Raw genomic sequence first — 9,301 nt, forward strand, 5'->3', positions numbered from 1 at the left:
ACGGAAAACGTTTTGTCGGAAATTGTGAATTCGCTTCGCGCGACACTCGTCGGAGAAATCGAGAGATAAAATGTAACGGTCCAACGTTGGACGTACGGCTATGATCTCCTGGTAGCGAACGCCGCGGATACCGTTGGTACGTGCCACGCGACGACCGCGACCGGTGGACACGGCCGCGCGCCGGTGGTCCTATGTTGCCCTGGTGGTCAATAGACGACCGTACGGAGCGAGTGCACACCGGCAGCGTTCGAGTCCCGTGTACGCGTGCGTGGTCCCGTCGCTTGCGATCTCGTTCGATCGGCGCCGAGGCCGCAATGCGTCGAATGAGTACCGGGGTCCCATGCGGTCGGCGCGTACCTTTTTGCCCGTTCACGGCTCGTCTCGAGGCTTCGACGATCGGCGACAACAATAACAGAGAACAGAAAAAAAAAAATAACTATTGTTTGATGTCACGAATTCTTTGAACGTTGATGTTACCCGTCGATTGTCGAGACGAGAGCACCGCGAAAAAACGACGGTCTAGCGACGATTCTGAACCAATTCGATAACAGGATCGCAGCGGCCAACAGCGTCCGGTTCGTCATCATCGCCGCGGTCGTTCGGCTTCCTACGTGCTGCCTCGCCGCGATGGCAGCGCAACACGATCGTGCCTCAGTAGTGGCATAATTTAGTGCCCCAACGCGTCCCTGGGACGGCGAATTTTCATAAAATCACGTAACGGATCTCGTACGTGACCGAGAAAACCATCAATATTTTTCATCGGTACATCATTCATCCGCACTGTCTAATGTTTTTCCGTGTGATTTTTTTCAACGAGAGGGAAAACCATAGGGTTTGGCTTACGAGATTTATTGAATACGATTTGAACGGAGGATGGTAAAAAATTAAATTCATCGTTAAAACTCGAATGGATGTACCGAATGCCCGTAGACGTATGACAAATAGTCTATTTTATACGTTGTTGCCCGTAATCGAGAAAATATTGCGATATCTGATAAACGAAAAGTAATAAATCCTCATTTTTTTTTAACTTGGTTTAGTCCAATCCTCACGTATATGGTTAAATCCGTTTTGATGATTATATCGTGTTTTGTGACCACATTTCGCCAACGGCCTTATATGAATATTTTTATGCCAATCGTTTTTTGTAAAAATGTGTGAATCCGTTATTTTCAACCAAAAAATAATATGTATTTTCAACTATTGGGGCTCCTGGTTAAACCATCAATAGTTACTGGATCTATGATTAATAACATTATACAGCGTACACTAGAAATCGAAAATAAAACTATGTGTAACTCTATTGTATCGATCAATCAAGCATTGATTGGACTCGGTACTTAAAATAATAATAAATACAGTTCTCGACAAACAAGAGGAAACATTGTAGTATATGTTAGGTTATGTTTTTGTTTTCAAACATACTGCACGGCGAATCGAGTACACCAAAGTGATCTTACAAAATTACTAAAATTAACCCTACACGTCGAAACGGGCGCTTATTATAGTGACTGGTCATAATATCGTTTGCAGTTGTTTAATATGTATTTGAATAATTGTACATCGCTTATAACGTATTCGTGCAATCGCTCGTGTCCAAATCGGGAGATGTTATATGCGCTAATAACGTGATTTCAAAATCGTGTTTGAAACATCCCAAAAACCTCTGCGCACATCACAGGTTTTACGATCCGCGGTGTTTGTTTTAACGTCTGTAGCGTATCTATCACATTCTTTACCCGGACAAAGTCGAAATTGCTTGTTTTTTTTTTTACACGTAATCGTTAATTTATTATTACTTTATTGCTTAAAGTATTATTATATTTCTTAATTATATGTTAAGCCATCTTCTAATTATTATTCTATCGTTTAATGTATTAGATGTAGATCTTATGATAATGATGTAATTATTCTACGTGCGTCGTTTAAAATGCTTTCAGAATGAAATTATTTTAGCAATACTTCGATCAGAGTTGGTGACAGTGCAAACCTTTGAGCCTAGAGGATACATTTGTTAACAATTTACTTTCTATTCGAAACATGAAACACAAAATATTTTTAACATATGTTACCTATTGGTTATTAAATCCATAATATGTTCCGTTAGTTTAAATCATTATAAAAAAAAGTAATATTATACTTTTACTTTTTTACTCAAAAGTTTTGAATGCTTATACTGCACAATTATAGCTCTTAACTTATAATAATATAATATTGTAAATTAATATTATAAAATAATAGAGAATTCAATTATGTAATATTTAAACTTTTTCAAAGTTATGCTTGTCCAGTTCACATTTATTTAAATTATACAATTTTACTTCTAGTATAATTTATAAGTATACTTTTATAAAGTTTTATAAGCAAATTAAAATGTTATAATTAAAGTAAATACAGTAGTAATAAAATAAAATATACCTATATATTTTGTTTATTAATGTAATGGTTATAATGGTTAAGAATAATAAACCATTATGTAATATTTTGATGTATATTTCTAATAAAATTTCCAAAAAATTATGACATCCTTTAGTTAATTTTCTTTATTGATATGTTATAGCTGACGTCTTACAATACAAAATACCTTAGTAAATAAGTATACAGTACCTAGTGTTAACACTAATAACTTCGAACACATAACCCGACATCTTATTTACCAGTAACTAGTGTTGATAATTGTCTATTATTTGTAATATTTAACATACATTAAAGAAGTACATGATTAATTTAATTGAAATATATTACAAAAATATCCAGAAATAGGTCTAGGTTGGATTCATTCTATTTAAATAATGATAAATAACCGTTTAAGCTTAAATCTGCTATATGGAATGTATTATAATAGTTTTACATTGATGCTGAGCTAGAAATAAAATATCTGCATAACATAATATGTTAACTAACTCTTACTTTCTACAAAGGATGTTCACATTGACCTCTTGTGGGAAAAAAATATATAATAGCATACAAACATCTCCCATAGACGTATAAAGGAATCTGTTAACGAAATTCGGATACAACATTTAAATTCAATAAAAAAATTGTCATAAAAATGTACATATTTTAACCATACGATGATATCATAACAACATTTCTAAACTATATTTTTACTAAATAATTTATTAATATATGCATTATAATATTTTAATTCGCGTAAAAGAATATAAACAATTTATTATTATTGTTATTTAAATGAAATTCAAATTTGTAGTAATCTATCTTTTTACTTTTCAATTATTTACGCATAACTATAATATATGCATAGTGATATTTGGTATAAAAACCTAATAGTTATATGAACTCAAATGACAGGCATAAATTTAAAATGAGTTTTGAAGAAAAAACCCACGCTTACTTCCATATGCCAAACCACTAGGTATAATATGGCAATAAAATAGGTAGGTTATGTATATTCGACCTTGAATATTATTAATGTAATTCTAATAATATGCTAATTAAATTATCACCGTCAATATAATTGACGAAATATTTTACTAAAAGAGAAGAATTTCTATATTGAAAGATCTATTATTAACCAATGGGAATCCTGTTTGATATTCTACGTCCATCTGTAAGCATAGTGGACAAGCTATCAGATCTGTTGGTATATTTGTGTCTAATTATATTTCACTACTTACAATTTAATAATTACCACCTTAGGTCTACTTCGAAATTTAATTTAAATACAGAACGCGCGAAAATCATTGCCATTTTTAAAATGTAATTTATCGAAGAAGAACTTCATGTTATGATTAGTAATGTAGCCAATAAAATCTAAGTAAAGTTATCATCGATTGGTTTACTTAAAATAATGAATAAACATTATTTATTTAATGAATAGTCAAAGTACTAATATTGAAAATGGACTGTAATTAATAACAAAAATATTTGACAATATAATTTATTATTGTATAGAAATGCTTGCAGGTATTTAATAAACCTTGATTAATTTTTAAATATATTATTAATTATTATATGTTATTAAATAAACGAGAAACTATAATAAATAATTTTCGTTTCATTCGTTTGAGTGAAAATATTTTTGTGTAATTTTAACAGATTATTTATAGAAGTAATAGAATTCCGCATTAAAAAAAAAAAAAAAAAAATTAAAAAACGATGACCAAATAGATTAAAGACTATGTAGGGAAATGATTGCATGAATTATAGTGCAAGGATACCCAGACCCGTACACCGATATCCTAAGTCTGAACACACTTTATTATATTCAACATAATATTTTGTATCAACCATTTATCGGTATTACTATTATTACTTCCTGATATAATATATAATCGGTGTATTATGTGTACCTATCGTATCTAAGCAAAGCCGTGTCAAATATTTTAGCACCCCGGGGCAAAATTTTTTCTATGGGGCCATTGGGCACAGGTAGCATATTAAGTGCAAATAAGGGCGCCTCCTTACTTTTAAAAAACTACGGCGCCCGGGGGAAATTGCCCCCTTTGACCCCCCAACCTTTAACACGGCCCTGTATCTAAGTGCAAATTACTATCAATGAAAACGGATGAGTAATGAGTATATTCACACCAATCATGCACGTGTATATTAAATTTACATATCTTACAACGTAAATGTTAAATACGAAATACATTAGTAAAAGCGAATAAAATTATACATATATATAATATATAAATTTTGTTCATTACAATTTTCAATGTTTAAAATATTATTCTGTTACAGGCATATATACATAAAAATATTATAGTCAGCATGTAATCCTAATCACAATACATATATAAAGGGGTGTCATAGTCAATGCATTTATATATAACGAATGGACGCACACGAACAGGCTAAGAATCCATAAAACCATAAACAAAAATAAGGGTAAAAACACACGTAGGAAATATTAAGTGAATACCAGTGAAGGGACGTATTACAATGAGTAGGTGCAAACCACGTACAAAAAAAATATCGTACATATTAATATATTAAAATATATATATGTGACAAACAATCCAAGGTTGGGTGCACAATAACAATTAGATATAAGCCTCATCCTGGATTGACAGGAAAATAACTCCATATTTAGAAATTAAATATTACCAACCACATACCTGTAATGTGTTAGTAGTTATGAAAAAAGGATCGATAATGAGTTCACAAGAGATCGGGGTATTTAAGAGAGTCCCGAACAGACCCTTTTTCCGATGTTTATAAGTCCGATCAAAGCAAGTACCTTCACGCCGGTTTCGGTACTTAATAAATAAATTGGTCATTAATTTCACACATCACCGAGTAGTTGTGACATTATCATTGTGTCACATATCAATAATGAAAATGTGTATTAAAATGAATATGATTGAACATGTACTCAAACGTATTCCTTAATTTTGATAAACATTTGTACTCTATTGAGTATTAACTAAATATAGCTTGTCATCTACTATTTGTTGATAAAGACCATTAAAATTTTCTTGAAATAAATCCTTTGATCCATGCAGAACTTGTATTAAAAAACTGTAAAATATTGTGCCGCGCTAATCGTTCAAGCGGGTAAAATCTGTCACCTATCCACTCCTATTAGCCGTTTAGTATATTTCATCATGATCGATCTTGTAACGAAAAGTGTCAACGCTTAAATGAGTTTTAGAACTAAATTTATAGTATCAAATACTACTTACCCAAATTACCTACACTAATAATATGTACACATAATAAATACACATTATTCCCCATTATTTAACATTTATAATTTCCTTCAGTAACTTGAAGATTCGATGTGTCGAATTTTTTTTCGATCTTTTTTTCCCTCCCTTGGGAGGTACCGCGGTTTCACCATGTATCTGCCTGTTTCTGTGCATATTACATGCATATGTAATTTTACATTTGTAAAACGCTAAACGCAGTTATGAGTTGGCTACCGAATAAAAAACCGACAGAGGAACCGATCGGGAAGCGAGTGTAACAGGTGGAGGAACGGCGGTGGCGCTCTCGCGCGGACTCTCGTCGGGAAATGAAAGCGAGTACGTGACACAACGTGGTTTTTGGTGCCCGTATTGGAGACCGAAGTAGACGTTGAAGTACCAGGGACGCATGCCGATCGGGCGCTGTGCGTGGAATCGGTGCGGTGATCGGAGTGGCGATCGAGAGCGGAGTCGGGAAAAAAAATGTCACATCAGACAATTTCATGCGATACTCGACGATTGCCGAACGGGGTCGCATGCGCGGGCCGCGATCGCCGAGCGGCCGCGGCACACTGGTGCGCCCGAGACGTGGAAATTTCCACATAATAAGCCCGTCGCCGACCAGGGGCCCAGCGGACCGTCGTGGTAATCTTGTGGGACGGCCGCCGCCGCCGCTGTCGAATCGATAGTAAAAATGCATTGTACTCGCGCAATTACGCGTCCTCGATTCGGTCGGGTTCGAGAGAAACATAAAATTCCGATTGTCGGGAATGTCGAGCGATGAAAAAAAATTGATACTATTTCGTTACGCAACGTAACACGTAAAGGCTTTGTTTTTGATTTTGTATACATTCACTTACGATCAATGGCTTAGCCAGAAAAATATTTAGGAAGGGCGTTTCAAATTTTAAACTTTCTCTCTCAATTAAAGATTCCGTCAGAGATAGGTTGAAATATAAAATTTGTTATCTTTTTGTTAAAACTGTGAAAATTATTTAACGATGTGATATAATAAGTCTTAAAACGATTGTTAAAATAAAAGAGATATTTTGGGAGAGTTATAACACGTTATCCCCCCCTTCTAGCTACATCGTTTCTTAGGATGTCCAAAATATTCTTAAAATAACACACATGTGTACGTAAAAAAAGGAATTTTGAAAAACGTGTCTTATAGTTATGTCGTTAAAAAAATATACTTAAGACAGCATTATTTTAGAAATAATCGATGATTATCGAAGACTGACTCTGTAATTGCGCTTGGAAGTAATACGCAAGTCTACCCATAGCGCCTTCGATTCAAAACCCGATAAAAATAACTCTGTAGTTAAACCACATAAAACAAACATAGTAGATTAGGAACTAGAGTAATATAACATTTAAACTACAAGAAAACAAAAGAAATGCATCACACTACTATTCAAATAAAAATGATCGGTTAACAATTACGAAATCAGGAAGAGTCTGTTTAGCATATAATAGTAACATAGTATTAGTCTTGGTCTTGGTTTGCTCGTCATTATATACAATCAAAACAATCAGAATCCTATAGTTTTTACTTTTTCTTATAAATTATTATTATTAATTAAAATCAAATCGCAGTCCTCTTAGTGCATAAAAACCAAATATAATATACAGAATAAAGAATGTTCAGTGTGAAGATTTTCAATTTATTAATGAATTATTATTAATTTCTTTTACTTACTAACTTCTACACGGTTGCCTATTTCTATATTCTAATGTATACAATTAGAAAATAATGTAGAATACGTATGTATACCTGTATTTTTTTAAGAACTTTCATTTTTAACATTACGTATGATTAAAATGTCCATTTTTTAAACAAAAATTCATCCGACCTATATTGCCCCAACATACACTACACCGAGTACTACGACCACCGTACACGCCTTGTTATGACTATAAAAGTATAACAACATGCTGTGGTTTCTTACACAAATAACGTACCCGATTTGTGTCAAAAATATCACACAGAAATTAATATCGACGCCACATACGGATCATATGAATTGATATTATCAACCACAGATGGACATGATCTACACGGTATCGTTTCCATTATCCGTTAAAATCGCATATAACATTTATTATGTAACTTATACCGCGTTTCTCATTTCAATGTGTGTACTTATAGTTTCATACGGCACTAGGAAGTTTCGTAAATGGCAATACGCGATTTGCCCGCGCATTAAAATACAATGTTCGGTAATTGATTTTCGAGTAGCAGCCGCATTATCCGCGTTGACGATAAACTTATTGTTTTTGGACCATTGCAGTTTTATGTAACGCAAATAAATGAAGAAAAAAACAACTATTATCATTCACCCTCAAATGATTTCTTACAAAATGTACTTTCAAACGTCATAATACAGTGCCCACAAACGCTTGTCCGCGCCCAACGCACTACGTACTACTCACGTAATATTGTCATTGAATATAATCAACGAATCACAGAAAGGTCAACAATTAAAAATGTTTAGAGTGAAAGTCGTTTATAATTTTTGATACTATCTAGTTCGAATTCACGATGGGTTATAGCATAATATTTCATACTCTATAGTACCCTACAGGCCTATACGAAAGACGATCGAATGGCGAATAATGGCCGTAAGCACGGAGAGAGAAATGTTTTTAATTTCTGATGGTATATTATATTCGCACGACCTAGTCCCAATAATGCATGTCATTAACAATATGTACATTGTTGAATCGTTGTTTTCATGGTGTTAAGTAATGGCAATAAAAATCCAAATTTTTAATGCCATAGGTTCGGGTATTATATAGGGCCCGTGTAATGGTATATAAGACTATAAATAACAGTTTATTGCTGTTATTAGGTTTGCACTTTTAAAATGGATACTGTTTAAAATGTTAAAATACGGCGTTGAAAGAATATTGATATGGAAGATTGTGCGGTAATGGCTATTATATTTTATATGATTGCAAACATGTTATAATAAAACAATAAAAATGAATAAAATATAAAGTACCTATTTATTTAAACTAGTATTAATGTATTATTATTATTATTATTATTATATTATTTTATGTATTAAAGTATTAATTTTATTATTTATGTCGTAGTTCAATATTTTAGATTAAGTACAATATAAGACCAAATCCACTTATGGTCTATTAAAAAAAACTTTAAGTCATTTTTAAACACGTACATTTTCGAAAAATATATCATTTATCTTACTGTCAAATACAAGTAGAGAAAGCCATTTTTTTCTAGATTTGATAATCAATAAAAAAATTAAATAAAACAATTATTTGAATATAACGGTTTAGATTTGGTGTGGCGTGTCAATTTTCTTGAAACACTACCATTAAAATTGAACTTCCGTAAAATATTTGTATTTTAATTATCATCCGGTATCCTATAAACGTTATAAAACCGATCTAAACATTTTTCAAATAATATTTAAAATTAATATTTAATACTCGTGTACTTAAAATTTATATATTTTGCTGTACTGACACATGAAGTAATATTTTATGAGTATTTATTGTAATATATTACATACTCTCTATGTATATTATGCATTAAATAATAAAATAATATGCGTCTTCAGTGCTGTATAAAACCAGTTGATAACGTACCCGCCAGCAACTATTCTCGAATCACATAA

This window comes from Sipha flava, unplaced genomic scaffold (assembly GCF_003268045.1).
Source record: "Sipha flava isolate LNK unplaced genomic scaffold, YSA_version1 472_pilon_pilon, whole genome shotgun sequence".
NCBI classification, from domain to species: Eukaryota; Metazoa; Arthropoda; class Insecta; order Hemiptera; family Aphididae; genus Sipha; species Sipha flava.